The sequence below is a fragment of the Hemiscyllium ocellatum genome, unplaced genomic scaffold (genome assembly GCF_020745735.1).
Source record: "Hemiscyllium ocellatum isolate sHemOce1 unplaced genomic scaffold, sHemOce1.pat.X.cur. scaffold_148_pat_ctg1, whole genome shotgun sequence".
Classification (NCBI taxonomy): Eukaryota; Metazoa; Chordata; class Chondrichthyes; order Orectolobiformes; family Hemiscylliidae; genus Hemiscyllium; species Hemiscyllium ocellatum.
Window position 1 is genome coordinate 584,975 of NW_026867788.1, and position 7,525 is coordinate 592,499.

Genomic DNA, 7,525 nt, shown 5'->3' on the forward strand with positions numbered 1-7,525 from the left:
AGCCTGTGAAAACATAAAATACCTCTTCCTTATTGATCGTAATATGTTTGAGAAAATCACCATCCCACCTGAAATCCCGAGCTACGATGCCTTGCTCCAGTGTGAATACAGATGGGAAGTATTCATTGAAGACCTCACCTACTTCCTCAGGCTTCATGTCCCGATTGTCCCTTTGCATTTTTTTGTGAAAACAATTGAGACTGATTGATTTGCTGCAGACAACATCCACCAGTCATCATGGATACGGTGATCGAGTTGTGCGTCTATCCTTGTCAAATGTTTTATTGCGCTGGTGAGGCTTACAGCTTGGTGATTTTGTGGGACAATTTGTTGGAAATACAGCAACGCAGCTGAGATCCGGCATGGGACCGACGAGTTGATGTTCCAGGACAGCGATGGCCGGCTTTCGAATGAATACGCATCTGAATCGATCATGTGACAAGTTCTTGCAGACGGTGAAAGCAAAAGCCACGACAAACCTTGACACAGCAAGCTGACGAGACGAGCGCTGCATATGGTCAGAGTGCGGACTGAATCTACGACCTTGGTGTTATTAACACCACGCTCTAACCAGCTGAGCTAACCTACCAATGAATATTCTGCTTCAAAGCATATTCCTATATTGCCGACGCTCATAACCACGGCGGCTATTGTAACGTACCTTCAACGATCGCTCACTGCGCTTCTGGAAACTCACAGACCTTTGGAGTCAGGGTTATGTGCTGCTGATAAACTGCTGCGAACCTTATGCCAAATGCATTGGAATTGTAACCCAACTGTGGGATTCTTTCTGCTCCCGAAGGACGCAGTTGCTTTAGAGTCAGCAACAGCGCAGAACGCAATTGCACGTTTTGCTCAATGACTCATGTTGCTTTTGCAATCTTCGTTTGACAGCATATTTAGCAGGTTATCACGCCTTCCTGCAGCGTTTGTCAGCGACAGATCAGCTGCTAAGATGACTGCTTCAGACAGCATGCTACATCCTACCTTTGAAAATGGAAAAGGTGCAAACGCTTACAGGCTGAACACTCTCTCACTATTTTGCCTGGCGCGTCAGAGGCTGGGAGCTGACCTTATGAAGGTTTTTCAATCATGAGGGGCATTTTTCGGGTAAATAGATAAGTTCGTTTCTCTCAGGTGGGGCAGTGCAGCACGAGTGGGTATAAATCTGGTGCGGGAGGGTGAGAATTCGACAGGCAGTGAGGAGCAACGGCGTCACGCAAAGGCTGGTGAGTGTCTGCAATAAGTTGCCGGACGAGCTAGTGATGGTTGGTACAATTCCAATACTTTTAAGGAATTTGGATGTGTATTTGAATAGGAAGGGTTTAGAGAGACATGGGTCAAGTGCATGCAATCGTGGCTGGATCAGTTGAAGATATGTGTTCGGAATGGACGAGCCAGACCGAAGATTGTGTTTTCAGTGCTGTCCATATCTAATGGCTCTATGATATTGCAGGTGAAATGATAAAAGAGATGAATAAAATAATGAAGTAAAATTGTCTGAAGTTGTTAAATTCAAACAACTTCAGATAATTTTATTTCAATTATTTTACTTACCTTTTTTATTTGCGTTTTTCTCACTGTTGTGTACCTCTTATTTCTTGATTGTCTCTCTTTCTGTCGCTTCCCACTCTGTCAATACATTTTTACATAGAACATAGAAAAATACAGCCCAGCACAGGCCCTTCGGCCCTCGATGTATCGCCGACCAAATCCTACCAAACCTACACTAGCCCAATAACTTCCATATGCCTATCCAATGCCTGCTTAAATGACCATAAAGAGGGAGAGTTCACCACTGCTACTGGCAGGGCATTCCATGAACACACAACCCGCTGAGTAAAGAATCTACCCCTAACATCTGTCTTATACCTACCACCCCTTAATTTAAAGCTGTGTCCCCTAGTAACAGCTGACTCCATTAGAGGTAAAAGTATCTCAGTGTCTACCCTATCTAAACCCCTAATCATCTTATACACCTCTATCAAATCTCCCCTAAGCCTTCTTTTCTCCAATGAGAACAGGCCCAAGTGCCTCCGCCTTTCCTCATACGATCTTCCTCCCATGCCAGGCAACATCCTGGTAAACCTCCTCTGCACTCGTTCCAATGCCTCCACATCCTTCCTATAGTATGGCGACCAAAACTGCACACAATACTCCAGATGAGGCCGCACCAGAGTCTTATAAATCTGCAACATGACCTCAGGACTCCGGAACTCAATTCCTCTACCAATAAAGCCCAGTACACCATATGCCTTCATTACAGCACTATTTGCCTGGGTTGCAACTTTCAGAGATCTGTGTACATGGACACCAAGATTCCTCTGCTCATCCACACTACCAAGTAGCCTACCATTAGCCCAGTAATCCATCTTCTTGTTACTCCTACCAAAGTGAATGACTTCACACTTAGCTACATTGAATTCCATCTGCCACCTTTCTGCCCAGCTCTGCAACCTATCTATATCCCGCTGTAACCTGCCACATCCTTCTTCACTGTCCACAACTCCACCGACCTTTGTGTCATCCGCAAACTTGCTCACCCAGCTTTCAAGCCCCTTCTCTAGATCATTTATAAAGATGACAAACAGCAACGGTCCCAAAACAGATCCCTGTGGTACACCGCTAGTAACTGCACTCCAAGATGAACCTAGTACATCAACTACTACCCTCTGTCTCCTTCCAGCCAACCAATTCCTAATCCAAACCTCTAATGCACCCTCAATGCCATACCTCAGTTGTTTTTGCATTAGCCTACCATGGGGTACCTTATCAAACGCCTTGCTAAAATCCATATACACCACATCTACTGCTTTACCCTCATTCACCTCCTTAGTCACCTTCTCAAAGAACTCAATAAGGTTTGTGAGGCACGACCTGCCCTTCACAAAACCATGCTGACTATCCTTGATCACATTATTCCTATCCAGATGTTCATAAATCTTATCCCTTACAATTCTCTCTAAGACTTTGCCCACAACAGAAGTGAGACTCACTGGCCTATAGTAACTCGGGCTGTCCCTACTCCCCTTCTTGAATAAGGGGACCACATTCGCTATCCTCCAGTCTTCTGGTACTATTCCCGTTGACAATGACGACATAAAAATCAAGGCCAATGGCTCTGCTATCTCCTCCCTAGCTTCCCAGAGGATCCTAGGGTAAACGCCATCAGGCCCAGGAGACTTAACTATTTTTATCCTTTCCAGTATTCCCAAAACCTCCTCCCTACATACTTCAAGTCCATCCATTCTAATCACTTGTGACTCAATATTCACACCAGCAACAGAGTCCCGTTCCTGAGTGAATACTGACGAAAAGTATTGATTTAGTGTCTCACCAATCTCCTCCGCCTCCACGCACAACTTCCCACTACTATCCTTGACTGGACCGATACCTACCCTAGACATCCTTTTATTCCTGACATACCTATAGAAAGCCTTTGGGTTTTCCCTAATCCTACCAACTAAGGACTTTTCATGTCCCCTTCTCGCTGCTCTTAGCTCTCTCTTCAGATCCTTCCTGGCTACCTTATAACTTTCAATTGCCCCAACTGAACCTTCACGCCTCATCCTTACATAGGCCGCCCTCTTCCCTTTCACAAGGGATTCCAATTCCCTATTAAACCACGGCTCCCTCACAAGACCCTTTACTCCCTGCCTGACTGGTACATACTTATCAAGGACACTCAATAGCTGTTCCTTGAACAATCTCCACATATCATTAGTGTTCTTCTCCTGAAGCCTGTTTTTCCAATCCACGCATCCTCAGTCATGACTCACCGCATCATAATTTCTCTGCCCCCAGCTATAGCTCTTGCACTGTAGTGCACACTTATCCCTCTCCATCACTAAAGTAAAAGTCACCGAGTTGTGGTCACTGTCCCCGAAGTGCTCACCTACCTCCAAGTCTAACACCTGGCCTGGTTCATTACCTAGAACCAAATCCAGTATAGCCTCACCTCTTGTTGGCCTGTCTACATATTGTGTCAGGAAACCCTCCTGCACACATTGGACAAACACCAACCCATCTAACGAACTCGAGCTATAGCTTTCCCAGTCAATATCTGGGAAGTTAAAGTCCCCCATAACAACCACCCTGCTAATTTCACTCTTCTCCTGAATCATCCTCGCAATACTATCCTCTACTTCTCTCGGACTATTGGGAGGCCTGTAGAAAACACCTAACAGGGTGACCTCACCTTTCCTATTTCTAACCTCAGCCCCAACTACCTCACATGGCAAATCTTCCTCCATCGTCCTTTCCACCGCTGTAATGCTATCCTTGACAAGCAATGCCACACCTCCCCCTCTTTTACCCCCATGTCTGACCCTACTAAAACATTTAAACCCTGGAACCTGCAACAGCCATTCCTGCCCCTGTTATACCCACGTCTCTGTAATGCCCACAACATCGAAGTCCCAGGTACAAACCCACGCTGCAAGTTCACCTACCTTATTTCTTATACTTCTGGCATTGAAGTATACACACTTCAAGCCACCTTTCTGTTTACAGGCACCCTCCTTCGAAATCGATGCCTTGTTCCTAACCTCCCTACACTCAAGGTCCTGTACCCTGAAGCTACAGTCCAGGTTCCCATGCCCCTGCAGAGTTAGTTTAAACCCTCTCAAAGAGAACTAGCAAACCTCCCCCCAAGGATACTGGTGCCCCTCAGGTTCAGGTGTAGACCATCCTGTTTATAGAGGTCCCACCTTCCCCAGAAAGAACCCCAGTTGTCCAGAAACCGGAATCCCTCCCTCCTGCACCATGCCTGTAGCCACGCATTTAACTGCTCTCTCTCCCTATTCCTCGACTCTCTATCACGTGGCACGGGTAACAAACCAGAGACAACAACTCTGTTTGTTCTAGCTCTGAGCTTCCAACCTAGCTCCCTGAAAGCCTGCCTGACATCCTCACCCCTCTTCCCACCTATGTCGTTGGTGCCAACGTGGACCACGATCTGGGACTGCACCCCCTCCCCCTTAAGGATCCGGAAAACACGATCAGAGACATCACGAACCCATGCCCTGGGAGGCAACATACCAACCGTGAGTCTCTGTCGCCCCCACAAAACCGTCTATCTGTACCCCTCACTATTGAGTCCCCAAGAACTATCGCTCTAACTTTCTCTACCCTACCCTTCTGAGCAACGGGGCCAGGCTCCGTGCCAGAGGCCTGAACCTCGTTGCTTACCCCAGGTAAGTCATCCCCCCCACAAGTATCCAAAACGGTATACTTGTTCTTGAGGGGAATGGCCGCAGGGGGTCCCTGCACTGGCTGGTTCCTCCCACTCTCCCTCACTGTCACCCACCTGTCTATAACTTTCGGTGTAACTACTTCCCGAAAGCTGTGATCTATGACCACCTCTGCCTCCCGAACGATCCGCAGTTCATCCAACTCCAGCTCCAGTTCCCGAACACGGTCTTGGAGGAACTGGAGATGGATGCACTTCTTGCAAGTGTAATCAGCAGGGATGCTAATGGCTTCCCTCACCTCATGTATGTTGCAAGAGGAACATTGCACTGCCTTCACTGCCATCCCTCTAAAAAGTAAGCTTTAAAACTAAATCTAAAGAAACAAACATGAGAGGTGAGCAAGCGAATGATTTTCCTCTCCACTTGCCGCTTTGCTACGCTTCTCCCCTGTTTTCCATTTTGTCTCTGTTTCACACATCCCCCACATATTTTGTCACGTAACACTGGCTTCAGCCTTGGTCATTCGCGGCTCCTAATCTCCCTTTAATCTCTCCGTGCACTGTCATTATCACCTTTGCATCTGGAGCCTTGACTCTCCTTCTCTCAGCCTGGTGTTAATAGCTCTGTAAATCTCCCCTTTTTTCAAAATCTTTACCAAAGGGTCAGTTAGACTCGAAACGTCAACTCTTTTCTCTCCTTGCAGATGGTGCCAGACCTGCTGAGATTTTCCAGCATTTTCTCTTTTGGTTTCGAATTCCAGCATCTGCAGTAATTTGCTTTTATTAATGACTCTGTGATATTGCTGGGGATATGATGACTCCAGTGGCGATGCATGAGAGGTGAGCAAGCGAATGAATTCCCTCTGGAAGTCGCGGGAAATGTAGTAACAGAGATCCAGGAAAATGCGTTGAACGAATCTTTGAAGTGAATTGAAGCCTGAACTCTGGTTCTCCTCCGAGACTGTGCCAGGTCGACTTAATACTTTATATATTTCATGTTTTGCATTTCTTTGTGAAAACAATTGAGACTGATTGATTTGCTGCAGACAACATCCACCCGTCATCATGGGTACGGTGATCGAGTTGTGCGTCTATCCCTGTCAAATGTTTTTTTGCGCTGGTGAGGCTTTCTGCTGGGTGATTTTGTGGTGCACTTTGTTTGGAAATACAACAACGCAGCTGAGATCCGGCATTGGACCAACGAGTTGATGTTCCATGACAGCGCTGGTCGGCTTTCGAATGAATACACATCTGAATCGATCATGTGACAAATTCTTGCAGACGGTGAAAGCAAAAGCCACGACAAACCTTGACACAGCACAGCTGACGAGACGAGCGCTGCACGTGGTCAGTGTGGGGATTGAACCCACGACCGTGGCGTAATTAGCACCACGCTCTAATCAGCTGAGCTAACCAACCGACGTAGTTGGCCTGTCAAAACAAAGGCTTATATTGCCTGCGCTCACAACCACGGCGTCAATTCGTTTTCTGATTTGCAATCGATCGCACGATCGTCTGAAGTATTTCCTTCCGTTGCAAAGTTTTTTAACAAAAAAAAACATTGACTTTTCCGAACGCGCACACTCGAGGTAACCATTTGCGCTGATATCCAAAATTAAGCACAATGTTCGGACGCATGCAATTTCAATCGCAATGCCACCAGCTCAGCTGCAGCTTGTCATGTTGACAAATATCATCTGGTTGAGACGTCCCTTCAACGATCGCTCACTGTGCTTCTGGAAACTCACAGACCTTTGGAGTCAGGGTTATGTGCAGCTGATAAACTGCTGCGAACCTTATGCCAAATGCATTGGAATTGTAACCCAACTGTGGGATTCTTTCTGCTCCCGAAGGACGCAGTTGCTTTAGAGTCAGCAACAGCGCAGAATTCAATTGCACGTTTTGCTCAATGACTCATGTTGCTTTTGCAATCTTCGTTTGACAGCATATTTAGCAGGTTATCACGCCTTCCTGCAGCGTTTGTCAGCGACAGATCAGCTGCTAAGATGACTGCTTCAGACAGCATGCTACATCCTACATTTGAAAATGGAAAAGGTGCAAACGCTTACAGGCTGAACACTCTCTCACTATTTTGCCTGGCTCGTCAGAGGCTGGGAGCTGACCTTATGAAGGTTTTTCAATCATGAGGGGCATTTTTCGGGTAAATAGATAAGTTCGTTTCGCTCAGGTGGGGCAGTGCAGCACGACAGGGTATAAATCTGGTGTGGGAGGGTGAGAATTCGACAGGCAGTGAGGAGCAACGGCGTCACGCAAAGGCTGGTGAGTTTCTGCAATAAGTTGCCGGACGAGCTGGTGATGGCTGTTACAATTCCA

The 7,525-nt window shown here is 46.8% G+C and overlaps 1 non-coding gene across 1 annotated transcript; it reads right to left on the bottom strand.

Moving 5' to 3' along the window:
- Positions 1-6,536: 6,536 nt before the first annotated feature.
- Positions 6,537-6,610, bottom strand: trnai-aau (transfer RNA isoleucine (anticodon AAU)). The gene has a single exon. It is a non-coding gene; the product is annotated as a tRNA-Ile (tRNA).
- Between the last annotated feature and the right edge of the window lie 915 nt (positions 6,611-7,525).